The sequence below is a fragment of the Bos indicus x Bos taurus genome, chromosome 2 (genome assembly GCF_003369695.1).
Source record: "Bos indicus x Bos taurus breed Angus x Brahman F1 hybrid chromosome 2, Bos_hybrid_MaternalHap_v2.0, whole genome shotgun sequence".
Classification (NCBI taxonomy): Eukaryota; Metazoa; Chordata; class Mammalia; order Artiodactyla; family Bovidae; genus Bos; species Bos indicus x Bos taurus.
Genome location: NC_040077.1, coordinates 30,877,439 through 30,899,492, shown reverse-complemented (window position 1 = coordinate 30,899,492; position 22,054 = coordinate 30,877,439). Strand labels below are relative to the sequence as shown.

At 39.5% G+C, this 22,054-nt stretch overlaps 1 protein-coding gene across 2 annotated transcripts in view; it reads left to right on the top strand.

Moving 5' to 3' along the window:
* Positions 1–17,367: 17,367 nt before the first annotated feature.
* The window catches only part of SCN2A (sodium voltage-gated channel alpha subunit 2), a 145,191-nt gene continuing 140,504 nt past the window's right edge, over positions 17,368–22,054 (top strand). The window contains exon 1 of one of the 2 annotated variants that reach the window (XM_027558895.1): positions 17,368–17,608. The gene's annotated coding sequence lies outside the window, so the exon portion shown is untranslated. The remainder of the gene's footprint in view (positions 17,609–22,054) is intronic. The other variant, XM_027558912.1, reaches the window with a different exon arrangement.

Below are 22,054 nucleotides of genomic sequence, written 5' to 3'. Positions count from 1 at the left end.
ATGTTCAACTTCTGCATTTGCTCGTTCTTTACTTCCTCTCATCTTCCCATGGGCCAGAATGTAGACATGTGTGTCAACCAACCTTAAATATGTAGATGAGAGCAATACCCGAGGAGACAACAGAATGGGTCCCTAATGACCTTATGAAGTAGAGCCTGCTTTCATACTCTAGATTGTTATGGGAGAGAGAATTTTCTGTCCTGTTTGAACCAGGGTGTAACTTTGTTTTAATATCTCATTTCAGGAAACACATTTCAGGCAACATTGGACCATGCCTGAACCAACACTGGACTTTGATTCTGATTTCTTAGTCAGTACCACAAGCTTTGAGGCATGTCTTGCTCTATGATTTTCCTCACCATTCTCTATTTCCTGATTGGTGCTACTCTAATTGATGACCCAAGGCCCAATTCCATCTATCGAATGGCTCTTCAGAATCCCCCAGTGGGTCCTCTGGACCTGGCCAGGATACAAGGACTAGAAGAGTTTGTCAAGGATCACATGACAAGATTGAGGGGCCAGCCCTGCAAGAGATAGCACCACTCTTGCTTCACTTTGAGTATAATCACATCATACTGTTCACTTCCAGAGAACTGAGGATTGTAGCTTAGTTGTGTGTTAAAGAAGAAAGTGAAATGATTTGATTAACGCAGAGAATTGTTTCTGCTACCCTGGAGCCTGAAAAATGTCAGACACTCATTTTCTCAATGCAGCTCTTTCTAGGTGCATTCTCTTTTGGAAATACATGAATGCTTCCACCTGGAGCAGGGAAAAGAAATGAGACTTCTCTTTCTACAATTCCTATGAGGAACCGCACATCCTTTCCATAGCGAGTGACTACTGGTTTAGTGAAGAGGACACTGGTTGAGAGATGAGGTAGGTGGGAGGACTTGTGGTTTTCTCGTGAAGTGATGTCTCTGTTTAGTCATCTACCTTTTCTGAAATATAAATCTCAGATATAAATTGATTTCCCAACTTCTCAAACAAGAAAGGTATTTAGATGTTTGTCCTGGTAACAGTATTGTGTTATTTAAGAGCCAGAGTGGGTTATAAGCAACAGCTCTTTCTACAAGCAGTACAAAAATCCATATGACAGCATTTTTGATAAATGTTCAAACTCTGTGATATTCAGAGAAATCCCTGTCTCCAAGCAGCTCTTTCCTTTATCGTGTAGCTATCATTACGTTCTATATTATATTGACCAAAAGCATAATGATAAAAGCAGGTGGAACTTAGAGATCTGAGTCCTTCCTCTTCACCTGAGTTACTTGTGAATCTATTGACAATTCCTCTGCATTGTTTACACATTCTTTATAATTATTTAAATACTATGTATTATCATTAAACTCTCTCATCTTTAAGTGTTTGTTCTTCTTTTGTGTCCACTCCTCCAATAACTGCCCACCAGTCCTGGGGAACATAAAGAATCTGAGCATTTGATATCTAAGCTTTATCTTACCTTCCTTATGTATGGATTCACTTTGTATCTCAAGATTCATATTTTTACTTTTGGTTCACCATTCCCAACTGCTCCCTTTGTTCATGCTAATGTGAATTTTATCTCTGTTATAAAAATGGTTTAATATGTTATATCTGACAATTTTGCCTCTTTCTGTTCCGCAGCCATATATGGAAACTCTCCACCCTGCTCAGTCCATATTTTCCCTCATAGCTCAGTTGGTAAAGAGTCTGCCTGCAATGCAGGAGAACTGGGTTTGATTCCTGGGTCAGGAAGATCCCCTGGAGAAGGAAATGACAAGCCACTCCAGTATTCTTGCCTGGAGAATCCCATGGATAGAGGATCCTGGCAGGCTGCGGTCCATGGGGTCACAAAGAGTCAGACACAACTAAAGTTGAACACGAGTTAATGACTAAACCACCACCACCAAGAGGGAGAAGGAGAAGGGTTAAGTGTCTCCAAATATGCAGATATTTTTCTCCCAGGTCTTACAAACCTCAATGGGTGAAAAGGTAATAATTAAGATGAAAACTTTTATGCCACTTCTAGCAGTATGGTGGGACCCTCTTGTGTACAGACCACAAAACATGGACTAAGGCTACATAAAGTATCTGCTTTGAAAGATCCTAGTTTGGTCGATGCATCCTGATCATTTCTAGGGTTTCCTAGTTACGGGCTAACTGCTAATTTTCCCACTGTTTGTCACAATTACTGATCTCAAGAAGTCAGAGATTCATATAATCTTTGACTAGAACCTAAGCCTTCCTTACCCAAATATCCTCTTGATGTCTGCTCTACAACCTGGCTTAGAAGTTCTGATGACTCCATTATACTTAGAGGATTTTACTCCCCCAGAAAACAATTCTTATCCACTTATATTTTTCCAGGTAACTGGTCCTGCTCAAGTAGTGAGATCAACTAACCAGTGAAATCATCTTTGAGGCTTGAGCACTTTCCTTTGAGATCATTTTCTTGAACACAGCCTGTCACTGCTGCTGCTGCTGCGGCTAAGTCGCTTCAGTCATGTCTGACTCTGTGCAACCCCATAGACAGTGACCTACCAGGCTTCCCCATCCATGGGATTTTCCATGCAAGAGTACTGGAGTGGGTTGCCATTGCCTTCTCCAATGCATGAAAGTGAAAAGTGAAAGTGAAGTCGCTCAGTCGTGTCTGACTCTTCGCGACACCATGGACTGCAGTCCACCAGGTTCCTCCATCCATGGGATTTTCCAGGCAAGAGTACTGGAGTAGGGTGCCATTGCCTTCTCTGCAGCCTGTCACTAACTGACCCTAACTGTTTTGAAGAACAATTATGATATGACACCCACACAGTTATTGAGCACCTGACCGGCCTATTCAAGGGTCTCTATACCCCTTCCTCAAAAGCTGACCTCACACTTTTAATATTGGATAGTTATCATTTTGGTGGTGTTGTTTGACTCCTTCAAAGGACACACTTAAACTGCTACTCTGATTTTAATATTCCCCTCTCCTTCAGCATCTCAGTGAGTGACAACATGTCTAATGTTTGTCTTCCCAGATAACTCTGTTTCCAGTAATGTTTAGGACAAGGAAACACTCACTGTAGCTGCCTAGTCTCTAAGGAAACTACATACTGGCTCTCTGCTGGGTTTGTGTGCATTGTCCAGTGGGGCAGGATGCTGGAGAAACACCATTTGGTGCCTAGTGGGCAAAGTTTTAAATTCTGTGGCATTTAATTTCTAGGTGTTCTTTCTATTCCTGATGTCTCTTATCTTCTGTGAGTCAGTGATTTGCCTGACTCAAGAAGGCACCTTCTTAAGTGAACTACAATGTCATAGAGGTAACTTTAGAAGTAACTGGTACATGGTGATGAGCATGGGTCAAGGATAAAGATATGCAGTACCATCTCTCTTACCTCTAGAAACTTACAAGAGAGTACTTATCCCCACCAAAAGTGAACCTGGAGAAACTCAGAAATTTTAACAGATGACATTGTCCTCTGCCCACTCCATCCATAAAATGATTAGCATCTTTTAGGCCACAGAGGAGCCTGGCAGGCTGCAGCCCATTGGGTCACATAGAGTTGGACATAACCAAAGTGACTTAGCATGCATGCCTCATCACTCTGAGTTCACTCTTCTTATTTTCAGTGCTAGAATTCTCTCATTCAGGCTCTGGTCCTTGTAACTTGTTACAATATAGCAAGCTCAGTAAAGGAGAGGGCTGCTTCTAGTAATTAAAACTTTTCTTGCCTGCCCTCCCCTAGTTCAGCCTTCATGTTTTATATAGATGGGCAGCAGGGCTCTGCCCAACGAAATCCCAGAATTTTAATCACCTCTGGTCTCTCCTTTCTGTCCCATCATCTCAGTGAGTTCTTGCTAAAATCATTTATTGGATTCAATTAACTGCCGTTCTCTACCTTGTGTTATTAGCCCCACTGAGAGGTGAATTTGTCAGAAAATAAAAATAACAATGTATCAAATGCAGTTTTTAATGAAAATTTAAGCTGATAATTACCATTATCAGTGATAATAATAATGATAAGCTTGGAGGGAGGGGGAAGGACTGTTGAACTGTTACCACAAGAACCACAAAGAAAGATTTGGAGTTTATGATCAGTCTTCTGCCCATTAGGAGATTTTTGTAGACACCAAGTGACTATATTTTGGCTTAGGGTTTGGAAAATGTCATCATGTCTAAATGGTTCTTCATTGTATTGGTTTTTTTTTTTGCTTCAGGAAAAAACCTGCCTCCCAATTAAGGATGTCAGGATAACCTGATTATACCTTCCTTATTGTCAGCAGGGCCCACCAACAGGCATTTATGTATTTCTGGTGTCAGTAACAGAATCATGCAAGGCTTTTTGCACAAATGAAAACTTCTCATTTAGTGAATCATAGACAGATTCATTCTTTCAGAGAACTATCTTCTGGGAAGAGACAAGTCTTCGGCAAAGTCCCAAGGGGCCTGTGCTCTTCTTTTGCCCTTTTCTCCAGCTCATTAAGCTTTTGGTGATTTATTTCCTTTAATCACTCTAACCCCATTTCTCTTCCTGTCTTTCTATGTTAGTCCTTCCGTCTATGTATAGCCCTTCCATTGTAAACTCATTGCATGCGTAGTCAATTCAGTCGTGTCCGACTCTTTGTGACCCCATAGACTGTAGCCCACCAGGCTCCTCTGTCCTTGGGATTTCCAAGGCCAGAATACAGGAGTGGGTTGCCATTTCCTGACTCAAAAATGCCGCAGTGAGGAGAAGCACACCTGAAGTTTATCCTTTCTCCCACTTCCATTCTTGCTCTTCATGCTCACATAACTAATGAGACCTGGGGCTGGAACAAAAAGCACATACATTCTAAAGGTCACTGGGATAGTTTCCTTGGAGTTCCTATCTCCTGAGTCTCAAAGGATTCAATTGGAGCCCAAACATCGAAAATTGAGTCTGAGTTGGAGTTCAAGAAACATCTTTTGCCAGCTGAGAGATTTTTAGGCTTATTTTCTCCATCTTTATTAGGGGGAAAAAAATTAAAACCTAGTTTATAGGCCTGCTGTGGGAATTTAATGAGACAATCTATGCAAAGTGCTTGGCACATAAACAGTACTCAGTAAACATTAAGTTGCTGAAATTATTTGTCACACCTCCTCTTTCAAAAGTTTATGGCAAATACTCTATCAAATTTTGTTTATGGAAATTATATGCTTTTGCTAGCCTAATTTTTATTTCCCTTTTATTTTTTCATCCATCATTTAATAACATACCATGCTGTGCTGTGCTGTGCTCGGTTGCTCAGTCATGTCTGACTCTTTGCAACCCCACGGACTTTAGCCCACCAGGCTCCTCTGTCCATGGGATTCTCCAAGCCAGAATACTGGAGTAGGTTGCTGTGCCTTCCTCTAGGGGATCTTCCCAACTTGCATCTCTTATGTCTCCTGCATTGACAGTTGGGTTTTTCATCTTCCTTTATTTCTTGAATTACACAAAAGTTTTAAAAAGTTGAGTGAGAAGTGGTAAAGAGTTACAAAATTAAGTCTTAATCAATATCTACAACTTAATGGAGGTAAATAAGGCTTACCTACTATATTGGGGTTCTTTAGAGAAACAGAACATGCATGTGTATATCTGTACTGTTATGATAATATTATATGTAGGATCTATATAATGTGTCATCTATAACACATACAATAATATAATATAAACATAATATAAAATATTTTATATCCAATTTATTATCTATGTAATATATAATATATAAAGTAAACAATATTATACACAGATATAAAGCTGGAAACCCAGAAAAACTAGTGAAATACTTCAGTCTGAGTCCTAAAGCATAAGAACCAAAGGAGCCCAAAGTGCAAATCTCAGTTGAAAGCAGAAAAACATGAGACAAGCCCTTAGCCTAAGAAGGGAGGCTTTTTTTTTTTTTTTTAAGGGAGAAATGCCTTCTTTCCTTGCTTTTTGTTCTATTTAGATTCTCAATGGACTGAATGTTGCCCACCCACTCTGAGGAGGACAGTCTACTTTCCTGAGTCCACCAATTCAAGTGCTAATTTCATCCAGAACCCTAACTGATACACCCATAAATAATGTTCAATCTGGGTTCCTCTTGACCAGTTAAACTGGTACATAAAATTAACCTCTACACTTGCTTTTATCCCTAAAATTTAAAGTAATTTTGAAAATTGACCTGCCAAAATAAAACTGTAGATTTTATGATTAAAATAGTGCCAGAGAGATAAATCATTAAGAAATTATATGTCATTGGCTTGTTGTTTTAGCCAAATGAATGTCAACTCAAGTTTTATGAGTATATATATTATATATATATATATATATATATATATATATATATATATATTCTCTCAGATAGATATCAATACACACACATAATGGGAAGCATTGCTAATATTTTTATAATTATTTTTAAGCAGTTAAAACTATTCTCAGTTCAGTTCAGTCACTCAGTCATGTCCGACTTTGTGACCCCATGGCCCCACAGCACACCAGGCCTCCCTGTCCATCACCAACTCCCGGAGTTCACCATGTCCATTGAGTCCATGATGCCATCCAACCATCTCGTCCTCTGTCATCCCCTTCTCTTCCTGCGCTCATGAAAATAAACATTTTTTAACAAAGTACAATTATAATGGTCGTTTCAAAATCTATTCAAAGTCTGGTAAAGCTCTCCTGGTGGTTCAGCTGATAAACAATCTGCCTGCAATGTGGGAGACCCAGGTTCGATCCCTGGGTTGGAAAGATCCCCTGGAGAAGGGAATGGCTACCCACTCCAGCATTCTGGCATGGAGAAATCCATGGACTGTATGGTCCATGGGATTGCAAAGAGTCAGACACGACTGAGCAACTTTCACTGTCACTTTCAAAGCATGTTAATATGAAATGAATTGTTCAGTGATATTTTAGCAAATTTTTTTCAGAATGTAATTGAAAATAACTCAAAATCTTAGTGATCTAATTTCAAAATTTATGTAATTAGCTCAATGTATTTATTGAATACCCACACTATGTCAGACTTTCTGTTTAGATCTAGGATGATTGTTTAATTAAAGACCATGCTATTTACCTCATTTTTCACACTCTGTGACAGACATATTCATAATAACATACGAATTCACACATAAATATAATAACATTTCCATGATGTATTAATAAAAATGCATATTCTGTGTCTAAGACATTCATTCATTATTTGAGAAGTTTTTAAATATGCCCCAGATACTGTTTTAGGAACCAGGTTTATAGCAGTGAATGAAACCAACAATTCTGCCTTCATGGAGTTTATATTTTCCTTAGAAAGGCAACAGTAAACAAAATGTATGGTTATCAGCTACAGGGAAAAATAAAAACAGAAGAGGGGAGTTAGGGCATAGTGTTCGGGGTCAAAGCTAGCCTCACTGAGGAAGTGGCTCTGAGCCATAACCCAGAATGAGAGAAGTGAGATATGAGGAGCCCAGGTGAGAGTATTACAGACAAGGAGATCAAAAGTTGGGAATTTCCCAAAGAAGGAAAATTGCTGCCATGTTTGAGTAACTGCAACAAGACCGGAAAGGATGGAGTAGAGTGACCTATGTGACCCTATGGACTGTAGCCTGCCAGGGTCCTCTGTCCATGAAATTCTCCAGGCAAGAATACTGGGGTGGGTAGCCATTCTCTTCTCCAGGGATTTTTCCCAACCCAGAGATCAAACCCAGGTCTCCCACATTGCAGGCAAATTCTTTACCATCTAAGCTACCAGGGAAGTCTTAAAGTAGAGTGAGTAAAGGCAACGGTAACTAGAAAAGAGAAGTAAAGTGCATTAGACAGGCCTTGACTTTAATCTGAGGCAGAATTGTCTCCACTAGAAAATTTTGAGATAAGTGCATTATATGACTTATAGTTTAATAGGATTACCTAGTTCCTGTGTTAAGAATAGATTACAGCAAAGGCAAAAGAAGTAGAAAAACACATCAGTTAAGAAGAACTGCATAAATACAAAATAGAAATGAAACTAACTTATGGCAACATAAATTAGTGAAGTAGTGAGTTAGATTCTGGATACATTTTGAAGTTAACAATACTCAAAAACTAATATTAATAACGTGAAACATGAAAGGAAGTATCAAAGGTGATACAAACTTTTGGTCTAAGTAATTGGAACAATGGAATTGCTATTAACTGAAGATGACAGAAATGGTATGGACCTAACAGAAGCAGAAGATATTAAGAAGAGATGGCAAGAATACACAGAAGAACTGTGCAAAAAAGATCTTCACAACCCAGATAATCACGATGGTGTGATCACTGACCTAGAGCCAGACATCCTGGAATGTGAAGTCAAGTGGGCCTTAGAAAGCATCATTACAAACAAAGCTAGTGGAGGTGATGGCATTCCAGTTGAGCTATTTCAAATCCTGAAAGATGATGCTGTGAAAGTGCTGCACTCAATATGCCAGCAAATTTGGAAAACTCAGCAGTGGCCACAGGACTGGAAAAGGTCAGTTTTCATTCCAATCCCAAAGAAAGGCAATGTCAAAGAATGCTCAAACTACCACACAATTGCACTCATCTCACACACTAGTAAAGTAATGCTCAAAATTCTCCAAGCCAGGCTTCAGCAATATGTGAACCGTGAACTTCCTGATGTTCAAGCTGGTTTTAGAAAAGGCAGAGGAACCAGAGATCAAATTGCCAACATCTGCTGGATCATGGAAAAAGCAAGAGAGTTCCAGAAAAACATCTATTTCTGCTTTATTGACTATGCCAAAGCCTTTGACTGTGTGGATCACAATAAACTGCGGACATTCTTCAAGAGATAGGAATACCACCTGATCTGCCTCTTGAGAAATGTGTATGCAGGTCAGGAAGCAACAGTTAGAACTGGACACGGAACAACAGACTGGTTCCAAATAGGAAAAGGAGTACGTCAAGGCTGTATACTGTCACCTTGCTTATTTAACTTCTATGCAGAGTACATCATGAGAAACGCTGGGCTGGAAGAAACACAAGCTGGAATCAAGATTGCTGGGAGAAATATCAATAACCTCAGATATGCAGATGATACCACCCTTATGGCAGAAAGTGAAGAGGAACTAAAAAGCCTCTTGCTGAAAGTGAAAGTGGAGAGTGAAAAAGTTGGCTTAAAGCTCAACATTCAGAAAACGAAGATCATGGCATCCGGTCCCATCACTTCATGGGAAATAGATGGGGAAACAGTGGAAACAGTGTCAGACTTTATTTTTTTGCACTCCAAAATCACTGCAGATGGTGACTGCAGCCATGAAATTAAAAGATGCTTACTCCTTGGAAGGAAAGTTATGACCAACCTAGATAGCATATTCAAAAGCAGAGACATTACTTTGCCAACAAAGGTCCGTCTAGTCAAGGCTATGGTTTTTCCAGTGGTCATGTATGGATGTGAGAGTTGGACTGTGGAGAAGGCTGAGCGCCGAAGAATTGATGCTTTTGAAGTGTGGTGTTGGAGAAGACTCTTGAGAGTCCCTTGGACTGCAAGGAGATCTAACCAGTCCATTCTGAAGGAGATAAGCCCTGGGATTTCTTTGGAAGGAATGATGCTAAAGCTGAAACTCCAGTACTTTGGCCACCTCATGTGAAGAGTTGAGTCATTGGAAAAGACTCTGATGCTGGGAGGGATTGGGGGCAGGAGGAGAAGGGGACGACAGAGGATGAGATGGCTGGATGGCATCACTGACTCGATGGACGTTGAGTCTGGGTGAACTCCGGGAGTTGGTGATGGACAGGGAGGCCTGGCGTGCTGTGATTCATGGGGTTGCAAAGAGTCGGACACGACTGAGCGACTGAACTGAACTGAAGATGGAGAACCTCACTTTTGACATATTAATAGGGCGTGAAAATGATGAGTGCCATTTGAATATACTAAGTCTGGAGTTTAGGAGACAGGTTCAAGCTAAAACAGTAACTAATTTGAGAATTGTGAAAGATTGCTTTCTGGATCCTGTCAATATTCAAGCTAGGGAAATGGAGGAGGAGATCAGTAAAGACAATGAGAAGCAGCAGCCATGTGTAGACGAAGTACCTTATAGAATGGTGCCAAGAAAAAACAAACGTAGAAAGTATTTCAAAAAGAAAGAAATAAGCAAATGTTTCAAATGATTTTTAATATTATGATCACAAATTTACCATGGGGTTGAATGTGAAGAAATTGGATATAATGCAAACAAACCTTTAGTTAATTCATAATTTTTTGGTTCAGTTGATCCTAGCTAGACTCAGCTGATTTTAGGATGGATTTGCTCATTCACTTGCATCATAGCTGCCAGGTCAGCTTAGGACTAGCTGTTCTTAGAAATTCATAGCCAGGAAATGGTCTCTGCTCCATGTGGTCTCATGTCCTCCACTAGGCAGGCTCAGACTAGTTCATGGGATGGTCAGAGAGAGCTCCCAGAGAGAAAGCAGAAGTATGTAAGAAATTTTGAGGACTAATCTGGAACAATGTCATTTTCATTACATTTTGTCGCCAAGTCATGAGTTCAGCCCAGATAAAAGATGAAAAAATAGTTTCCCATCTCTTAATGCTACTCACATTGCAAAAAGACAGGAATATGAAGAGGAAAAAAGGATTGTGGCAACACTTACATTGTGACTTCTACAGAGCATGCTAAAAATGAAGAATGCAAATATATTTTATGAGGTATCATTTATTCATACTGGACTCCTACTTTTGTGATTAGTCAAAATAGAAGTTATATGCTTGAAAGGAATACATGAAAAAAGGTTTCAAGTAATTACCTTTTTGCTGAAATAAAGTGACTTTATGTTACGTAATTTCATGGTTTTCAAACTGGGATGTTATGATCCCAGGAGCGTATGGTGGCATACCTGGAGGTCTGTAAAATCCCAAGATAAGTTAAATACACCTTCATAAAGGGTAAATTTTACATTCAAAATAGTGGGAAAATAATTGATGTTTTAAGAGAAGTATTTAAATGTTATATAAATTATTATAAAGTTTCCATGATTTTAAAGATCAAGTGAAACTTCAGTGATATTTCATGTTTGTGACATATTGGGTTCTAATCTTATGAGTTCAATATTTTTGGCCATTAGGAGTGCTTTGCTGAAAAATTACCATAGTTTATGTGCTCTGAGAGGCACCTGCACTTGGCTGGAGCAGCCGTGGGTAGATACCCCACGTCCAAGGTCAAGAGCGGCAGCTGCGCTGTGCTGGACTGGCTGTGAGGAGATACCCCACGTCCAAGGTCAGAGAAACCCCAATAAGACGGTAGGCACTGGAGCGGCTGTGAGGAGATACCCCATGTCCAAGGGTGAAGGAGAAGTCCCAGCAAGATGGTAGGATGGGTGAATTTGCGTTTAGACCAGAACTTACATAGGACTGGGAAATAGATTCTTGGAGGGCACAACAGAACCTTGTGCACCCTGGAAAAAGAAACAGTGACCCCCACAGGAGTCTTGCCTGTGGGTGTCTGGGAGTCTCTGGTGGGTGTCTGGGTATAGTTTTTGCACTCAGTTGTGGATGTGACTGGTGGTGGAAGCAAGGCCTGATGCTGTAAAGAGCAATATTGCATAATAACCTGGAATGTCAGGTCCATGAATCAAGGCAAATTGGAAGTGATCAAACAGAAGATGGCAAGAGTGAATGTCAACATTTTAGGCGTGGGTCGGTGGTGGCCTGCTGCAGGGTTGGGGGCACTGACTGTAGCAGTACATGCCTGGGATCTTTTGAGGGAGGTCAGCATTATCTTCATTACCTCCACCATAGTTTGGCCCCAGATAAATAGCAGGGAGGGAACACAGCTCCACCCATCAACAGAAAATTGTATTAAAGATTTATTGAGCATGGCACCACCCATCAGAACAAGACCAAGTATCCCCCTCAGTCAGTCAATCTCATCAGGAAACTTTCATAAGCCTCTTATCCTTCTCCATCAATAGGGCAGACACTGAAAACCACAGTCACAAAAAGTAACCAATCTAATCACATGGACCACAGCCTTGTCTAACTCAATGAAACTATAAGCCATGTTGTATAGGGCCATCCAAGACAGACAGGTCATGGTGGAGAGTTCTGACAAAATGTGTTCCACTGGAGAAGGGAATGGCAAACCACTTCAGTATTCTTGCCTTGAGAACCCCATGAACAGTATGAAAAGGCAAAATATAGGACACTGAAAGATGAACTCCCGAGGTTGGTAGGTGCCCAATATGCTACTGGAGATCTGTGGAGAAATAACTCCAGAAAGAATGAAGAGACAGAGCCAAAGCAAAAACTACATCCAGTTGTGGATGTGACTGGTGATGGAAGCAAGGCCCGATGCTGTAAAGAGCAATATTGCATAGGAACCTGGAATATTAGGTCCATGAATAAAGGCAAATTGGAAGTGATCAAACAGGAGATGGCAAGAGTGAACGTCGACGTTTTAGGAATCAGCAAACTAAAATGGACTAAAATGGAATGGGTGAATTTAACTCAGATGACCATTACATCTACTACTGTGGGCAAGAATCCCTTAGAAGAAATGGAGTAGCCATCATAGTCAACAAAAGAGTCCGAAATGAAGTATTTGGATGCAGTCTCAAAAAGGACAGAATGATCTCTGTTCATTTCCAAGGCAAACCATTCAATATCACAGTAATCCAAGTCTATGCCCCAACCAGTAATGCTGAAGAAGCTGAAGTTGAACGGTTCTATGAAGACCTACAAGACCTTTGAGAATTAACACCCAAAAAAGATGTCCTTTTCATTATAGGGCACTGGAATGCAAAAGTAGGAAGTCAAGAAACACCTGGAGTAATAGGCAATTTTGGCCTTCGAGTACAGAATGAAGCAGGGCAAAGGCTAATAGAGTTTTGCCAGAGGTCCCACTGGTCATAGCAAACGCCCTCTTCCAACAATGCAAGAGAAGACTCCACACATGGACATCACCAGATGGCCAACAACGAAATCAATTGATTATATTCTTTGCAGCCAAAGATGGAGAAGCTCTATACAGTCAGCAAAAACAAGACTGGGAGCTGACTGTGGCTCAGATCATGAACTCCTTATTGCCAAATTCAGACTTAAATTGAAGAAAGTGGGGAAAACCACTAGACCTTTCAGGTAAGACCTAAATCAAATCCCTAACGATTATACAATGGAAGTGAGAAATAGATTTAGGGACTAGATACGATAGACAGAGTGCCTGATGAACTATGGATGGAAATTTGTGACACTGTACAGGAGACAGGGATCAAGACCATCCCCAAGAGAAAGAAATGCAAAAAAGCAAAATAGCTGTCTGAGGATGCCTTAAAATAGCTGTGAAAAGAAGAGAAGCCAAAAGCAAAGGAGAAAAGGAAAGATATATGCATCTGAATGCAGAGTTCCAAAGGATAGCAAGGAGAGATAAAAAAAAGCCTTCATCAGTGATTAATGCAAAGAAATAGAGGAAAACAATAGATTGGGAAAGACTAGCGATCTCTTCAAGAAAATAAGAGATACCAAGGGAACATTTCATGCAAAGATGGACTCAATAAAGGACAGAAATGGTATGGACCTAACAGAAGCAGAAAATATAAGAAGAAGTGGCAAAAATGCACAGAAGAACTGTACAAAAAAAGATCTTTACAACCAAGATAATCACGATGGTGTGATCACTCACCTAGAGCCAGATATCCTGGAATGCAAAGTCAAGTGGGCCTTAGGAAGCATCACTATGAACAAAGCTAGTGGAGGTGATGGAATTCCAGCTGAGCTATTTCAAATCCTAAAAAATGATGCTATGAAAGTGCTGCACTCAATATGTCAGCAAATTTGGAAAGCTCCACAGTGGCCACAGGACTGGAAAAGGTCAGTTTTCATGCCAATTCCCTAAGAAAGGCAATGCCAAAGAATGCTCAAACTACCGCACAATTGCACTCATCTCACGTGCTAGCAAAGTAATCCTCAAAATTCTCCAAGCCAGGCTTCAGCAGTACATGAACTGTGAACTTTCAGATGTTCAAGCTGGTTTTAGAAAAGGCAGAGGAACCAAAGATCAAATTGCCAACATTTGCTGGATCATCAAAAAAGCGAGTTCCAGAAAAACATCTATTTCTGCTTTATTGACTATGCCAAAGCCTTTGACTGTGTGGATCACAATAAACTGTGGAAAATTCTGAAAGAGATGGGAATACCAGACCACCTGACCTGCCTCTTGAGAAATCTATATGCAGGTCAGGAAGCAACTGTTAGAACTGGACATGAGACAACAGACTGGTTCCAAATAGGAAAAGGAGTACGTCAAGGCTGTATATTGTCACCCTGCTTATTTAACTTCTATGCAGAGTACATCATGAGAAACACTGGACTGGAAGAAGCACAAGCTGGAATCAAGATTGCCGGGAGAAATATCAATAACCTCAGATATGCAGATGAAACCACCCTTATGGCAGAAAGTGAGAAGAACTAAAGAGCCTCTTGATGAAAGTGAAAGAGGAGAGTGAAAAAATTGGCTTAAAGCTCAACATTCAGAACATGAAGATCATGGCATCCAGTCCCATCACTTCATGGTAAATAGATGGGGAAACAGTGGAAATAGTGTCAGACTTTATTTTGGGGGGCTCCAAAATCACTGCAGATGGTGACTGCAGCCATGAAATTAAAAGACGCTTACTCCTTGGAAGGAAAGTTACGACCAACCTAGATAGCATATTTAAAAGCAGAGACATTACTTTGCCAACAAAGGTCCGTCTACTGACCTAGTCAAGGCTATGGTTTTTCCAATAGTCATGTATGGATGTGAGAGTTGGACTATAAAGAAAGCTGAGCACCGAAGAATTGATGCTTTTGAACTGTGGTGTTGGAGAAGACTCTAAGAGTCCCTTGGACTGCAAGGAGATACAACCAGTCCGTTCTAAAGGAGATCAGTCCTGGGTGTTCTTGGAAGGACTGATGCTGAAGCTGAAACTCCAATAGTTTGGCCTCCTGATGGGAAGAGCTGACTCATTTGAAAAGACCCTGATGCTAGGAAAGATTTAAGGCAGGAGGAGAAGGCGATGACAGAGGATGAGATGGTTGGTTGGCATCAGCGACTCAAGAACATGAGTTTGAGCAAGCTCCAGAAGTTGGTGATGGACATGGAAGCCTGGCGTGCTGCAGTCCATGGGGTTGCAAAGAATCAGACATGACTGAGTGACTGAACTGAACTGAACTGATGTGGCCTGAGGGTTTTTAACAGTATCCTATTTTTGCCAGGAGCTTACGCAAGGCAAGAGTTTGAGTGTGCATATTTAAATAATTTGATCTTCCAAGTCATTTAAATTGTTTATATGTGCAATGTTATTATGTATTTTAAAAACCATACAAATATGTGTTAATGATATTGTAGAAACAGAAGTAAGGTAAACTTTAGAGAAACAGATTTGTTCTTCTGACTTGCTTATTGACTTGACTCTGAATTTACTGAAGAGAAGGCTTAAGTACCTTCATCTGTTCAGTGTGGGAACTAATGCTGAAACAGTCTGTATAATATAACTTCATCAAGAATAAAATGAAGTATTATATAGAGGGTCCAAAGAAGCATGACTTATATTTTTATTGAATATATTTATCTTAATCATGGCTTCTGGTCAGTATGTATACTATATATTCTGTGGATAAAATATTAATTACTTTTATCTTAGGTACTGTAAATTATTCTTGATTATATAGCACTTTTAAAAATAAAATTTACATGAAATATTACAAAGACAACATTTCAGACCAGTTTAAAACCTAGAGGGCTTCCCTGATAACTCATTTGGTAAGTAATCCACCTGCAATGCAGGCGACCCTGGTTCAGTTCCTTGGTTGGGAAGATCCGCTGGACAAGGATAGGCTACCCACAAGGATAGGCTACCCACTCCAGTATTCTTGGGCTTCCTTAGTAGCTCCGCTGGTAAAGAATCCACCTGCAATGCTGGAGACCTAGGTTCGATCCCTGGGTCGGGAAAATCCCCTGGAGAAGGGAAAGGCTACCCAGTCCAGTACTCTGGCCTGGAGAATTCTGTGGACTGCATAGTCCATGGGGTCTCAAAGAGTCGGACACGGCTGAGCGACTTTCACTTCACTTTCACTTAAAACCTGGACCCTTTGAGTTCGGAAATTGATTTTCAGTACCACGGACAGCGTCACATTGTTTTCTGCAGCAGCTGGAAAGACAAAACTGTGGAATATCAAAACACTAGTAGGGAGGACTTCAGTCCATACATATGTCTGTCTTCAGATTTACATGGTATTGTGAAAATGTTGAAGAAGGACAATCCATATGGTTATTTAAAACTTTAATAATTAACCAGAACTTCACAGTTAAGCATAGAAAAAATAAATACATATTGAGCATGTAATATGCTCAGTATGCTGCTGCTGCTGCTGCTAAGTCGCTTCAGTCGTATCCGACTCTGTGCGACCCCATGGACTGCAGCCCACCAGGCTCCTCCATCCGTGGGATTTTCCAGGCAAGAGTACTGGAGTGGGGTGCCATTGCCTTCTCCATGCTCAGTATAACTGGTGTTATTTACTAAATGCATTATCATAATAATATATTTTTTCTCTTATCCTTCTAATAAGATATAACTACACACCATAGGATACTACAATTCTTAAATTCATGTAGCATATAATTTTATATTTGTAAATTTTGAAATATCTTTAAAAGCTTAAGTTGACTAAAGACCTTCTAGTTTGTTGTTTATTAATTTCCTTGTCATACATGTTCATTTGCATGCTCAATCACTCAGTCATGTATGACTCTTTGCTACCCCATGGGCTGCAGCACCCCAGACTCCTCTGTCCATGGAATTTTCCAGGGAGTGGGTTTCCTTCTCTAGGGGACCTTCCTGATCCAGAGATCAAACCTGTGCCCCCTGCATCTCCTGCTTTGGCAGGCAGATTCTTTACCACTGAGCCACCTGGGAAGCCCTTGCCCTTCATTAACTTTCACTTTAATCTTTTAACATCTTCCAGATAACATTAACAAAATAACATAATGCAGAATTTCTCTAGTAGCAAAAACTTATATGACATCTCCACAAAGAAGTGTTCAATAAAAATCAATTTGACATCTAAAATTATTTTTTAGGAGATACATATTATTTTTGCTATGGCAAATAAAGTTAAGGTAAGCATTAAAATTTTAATAATGCTATGACAAGTTTCAGTTAGTTTAAATACAATGTAAGAAAATTGAGCTAAATCCCAAAGTGAACCACAAATTTTAAAAATTCATACTCTAATGCTTCTTAAATATTTACTTTGCAGTTAATTAAGGTAGTCAATTTCAAATACAGTGGAGTTATGGGCTATACACCACATCAAACTTGCTAGATGTGGCATTGCCAAGGGATCTTTAATGAAAATGATTCCCCTTTTGGCCAGGAGATGGAGCTGACATGTAAGATGCGGCCTTACATTTATTTATTTATTTTTTTTCAGTTTAGCATGCTGCTTTCTAACAGACAGTGGGTACCATAGAGTATATGTCAGAACAGAAAGCTAAGGCAGAAACAGAGAGAATGCTGCAGTCGTCCTTTTTGTTTTTTCTTCTTCAGTGAGGATGGAGCACGTGTGAGATTTTAGTTTCTACTGTAGCCGAAATTCTGAATAACTGCATTGGAGAATATTATATTTAACACATATGTGGATTCTGAGCTATGACTTACAATTCCCTTTATTTCAGGTAAGCCAGAATGATTCTATCTTTGACCTACCAATGAATTGTTATTTATGTTAATGGTAACATTTAAAATGTGTGCTTTGTGAGCTTGGATTTTGATCTAGGAGATTCAAAAGCTGTAATTCTAGCTATTCTGTATCTTTAAATCTTCCTAGCCTGAAATGAGCTCTGACTTTAGCATGCTGTATTTTAGTATTTATTTGGCTTTCTGATCTATTTCTGTGGCTATGTTTGTGTACCTTTTGATGATAAAGCTTTCAAAGTGAAGGATGGATCTTCCTTTCAGGAGGGAAATACTGCTCCTTAATGTGGTGAACAAATTGTAGAAATGTAATGAAGCAGATTAACATGGCAGCAGGCTTTTCCAAAGCCCAGGGCTGAGCCTTTTGATAGCAGCCTCCGAGGCACGTCCACATCCTGAGCCCAAAGGCCTTCTGAGCAGTTCTTACCAGTAATGATGATATGGGTTATTTATGCTTTTTTTCTTCCCATTTATGAAAAATATGTAAGTCATTTCTCCCACATGAGTGGAAGATTTATGTAATGTGTTTAGTAGACTTGGAATGATGGTACAGACCCTGCCCTTCTTCCAGTGTGGTTGTGAGGAGGACACTGAAAACAAATTAATTACTGAGAAAATGAATTTTTCTTAGATTGTGGTAGATTTGTGAGGATAGGACTGTGGCCATTTAAAATAGTTGATGTTGTATAAGATGCTCACATTTAAAATTATTTTTCGTCATGTGACATTAGCTGTGCTGAAGAGTGGAATGACTCAGGAGCTAGAAATTGCATGCCACAGCCTTGCTTTTCTGCTGCTTCTCATGCTTTCCCCTAAATTCTCTTGGTATTATTATCCAATTAACAGGAAGAAAACAATTTAAAAGTCCCAGTCGTCATTTAGGTGAATTTATAATGGAATTTTAATATGTTGAAAAATTATTTTTGTAAGATCATTTTTAAATATCTGATTCCTTCCTCTTTTGAAAGTGCATTTGTATGTACGTGTGTCATGCTGGTGGTGGAGGTGGCAGGTGCATCAGGATGTTTCTATCTTACGCATCGTTTTTTCTTTTTTTCTTGTAAAGTGGTGGTTGTGCTGTGTCAGAGGTTGTGAAAGCTATGGGGAATGATCTTACAGAAGGGTTCGAACCACTAAGAAAAAAATTAATTCCTTTCACATGTGGAATCTAGAAAGAGATTTAAGTTCCATACAATTCTAGTTACATGAAAATTTTTTAGGAACTCAGATTTTTAGCATTTACCTATCTCATTATTTAAAGAAAAACAGTTGTGGCTGAGAGAGTAAGTAAAATTTCCCAGAGCCACATAATTAGAATCAGAGGCAAGGCTTGAATACTGACTGACAGGGTTCAGTCTTTCATAGCAGTAACACAGTTTACCTCTAGTGTGAACATATCCGAATGGCATGTACCAGGTATACTGATGTTGACTCTGTGTGTGTGTGTGTGTGCGTGTGTGTGTGCAGGGGTGTAAATTTTGTGAAGTATTTTCTTTTAGTGTTCATGTTACAGTGGCATAGCATATACAGTGTTCAGTTTTCTCAGGGGTCTTGATAAAGCACCCAAGAAAACTAATAAAAGAACTATGGAGATGCTCTGTTTCTTAGTATTCTCCTTACACCCTTTGATGAGGTATGTCATTCTACTCTCTGCCCATGAATGATATGGATGGTCACATACTATCTTGCAACTCCATTCCTCCTAGCTAATAAAACAGACTATATATGTGGTCTGTTGACCCTGAACATCATCTCATGCCCTGGCTTTCCTTTTTTTCACCTCCTGGGCACAGGATGCATCCTACTATTTCAATATCTTGAGGGGGGAAGAAAAGAGACCTGGATTCAACCCTTGGGTTGGGAGGATCCCCTTGAGGAGGGCATGGAAACTCACTCCAGTATTCTTGCCTGGAAAATCCCCATGGACAGAAGAGCCTGGCAGGTTAGAGTCCATGGAGTCTCAAAGACTCTGACACAACTGAGCGACTAAGCACAGTACAGCACACACCTACCGAGAACAGTCCATGGAAGGGACTGAGATGTAAACAAAGGCATATAGTTTATACCTCATGGAATGTAGCATGGAAATGTGCTTGTACTCAAAATATTATAAACATCAAAATGAAAAATGAAGAAAAGTGGGAAAGTGAACGGAACAGGTATATGAGTACCTATCTAGTGCGAGGTGCTGTGTTACAACCTGAGATTCACAATAAGCCAAAAGTCACAATTTCTGTCCACAAGGAACTCAGAGCCCAGAGATAATGATTTTAAGGGGATATGATAGTTAATTACTTCTTTAAGAGTGATCTAGGTATAAATAAATAAAAATATAAAGTTGTTTATTCTAAGCACAAAGGTTAGGCATGCAAATATTGCTAAGACATAGTGAAGACATTATATAGGGAAATTAAAGAGAATGGTAAATAATCCAACCTGATTGAAACATGAGGGTGTTGTATTTATTTCCCCTGTGGCAGAAAAAGTAAGGATAATGAATTTGGGTTTTGATGTTATGCATTTACATACTAATTTGTACTACCACACAGAGATGATCTGGAAGATGGTGAAAATTTTACATCCAAATATCAGTTTAGAAGGTAGAGCTGAATATATGGATGTGTATGAAGCTGTGGCAAGAATTAGGTCACACATAAATGAACATCAGTAGGGAACAAAAGTGGAATGGAGTGGTAAAATAAAAGTGGCTGGAGTGGTGGAATAACACAAGTTTAGAAAGGATATTAATTGATTGTGGGAACGTAATGGGATAAATTAGAGTTAGTTTAATAATAGGGTCATAGGAGATAAAGCAGGTAAATTGACTACCAAAAGCAAACCCATAAAGTGTTTAACAAGAGAATAGGGGGAGCTGACCTGTTATTAGGTCATGGATGGATTTTAAGAGAAGTTTAGTAGATCTACAGAGACATGAGCTTTAATTGAGGACTAAGTGGAAAAAGAGAAAGCTGAAGAGTAATTTTAGATTTTAAGGTATTTATCAGTGAAGGTAAAGAGAGATAACATGTTTTTATCTTGAAGGGTAAGGTACTGTTAAGGGTAATTTGATTTAAGCTAGGATTAGAGAAACCTCAACACCTTCATCCAGTAAGGATATAAAGTCAGTAGAGAGAAAGTGAAGAAAGAAAAAATAATAAAATAAATTGAAGTCCTACAAGAGACAAAAGAGGGAATGTTTGAGAATGTTTTTGTGTTTTTTTTTTTCCCTTTGAGATCAGAAGAAAGGGTAGGAGATGATATAAAAGAAAGCTAATATAACCACTTTAGGCGCCCTGTTCTTGGAAATGAAATCCTTGTCTGTGAGATAATATATCTCTTCTATTTAAATCAGTTGATTCCTCAGAAAACACTATTTATGGCATATGGGCTTTCTGGAAGAAATAATTCATCCTCAGTATCAAAACACTTTCCAGCGGAGCATATTTTAATCATATTAATTCTTGATTTGGAAACTAATAACACTGTTTCACATTAAACTTATTGTATCTCCTTTGTTATCTATTTCCTATTCAGAATGACGTGTTGGAAAACAGGTTCTATTTTAAACTTGAATAAGATTCGACCAACACACACACACACACACACACACACACACATATATATATACATATATATATATATATATATACATTTAGTTTGATTAGTAAGGACTGGTTTGCCAGCATCTGAATTAAATATTCAAGCTCTTGCCTTTTCCTCCCTCGGTTTTATTAGCAGTTTCACAGGGCTGTGTGTAAAGAAAAAAGAAAGTCAGTTTAATTACAAATGTCATTCCCTTAGGGTGAACTAACCTCCTTTATAAAGCTCCCTTTCTCCCTTTCTGTTGACAGTTCCAGAATCCTCTTACATCTTTCCTAGAGCGCATCTCTTCTAGGCATTCCCTTGCACTCAACTAGCCATGGGACAGGAATGTGAAGCCTTGAGAAGGCAGAGGCATGATGAGAGTCCCATCCTTTACAATGAAGCCTCTGAAATAGCTGCTTTCTTGGGTAACATTAACTGAGTTTTGTTTAGAATTGCCTGAATAGGACATTACTTCCTTCTTTCAAGACCTGGCTGGGGTTGTACTATGAGCCTGACAGGCCATGGAACAGGAGCAGACATTTAGGTGGCAGTAAACTACCGCACAATTGCACTCATCACACACGCTAGTAAAGTAATGCTCAAAATTCTCCAAGCCAGGCTTCAGCAGTATGTGAACCGTGAACTTCCAGATGTTCAAGCTGGTTTTAGAAAAGGCAGAGGAACCAGACATCAAATTGCCAAGATCCACTGGATCATCAAAAAAGCAAGAGAGTTCCAGAAAAACATCTATTTCTGCTTTATTGACTACACCAAAGCCTTTGACTGTGTGCATCATAATAAACTGTGGAAAATTCTGAAAGACATGGGAATACCAGACCACC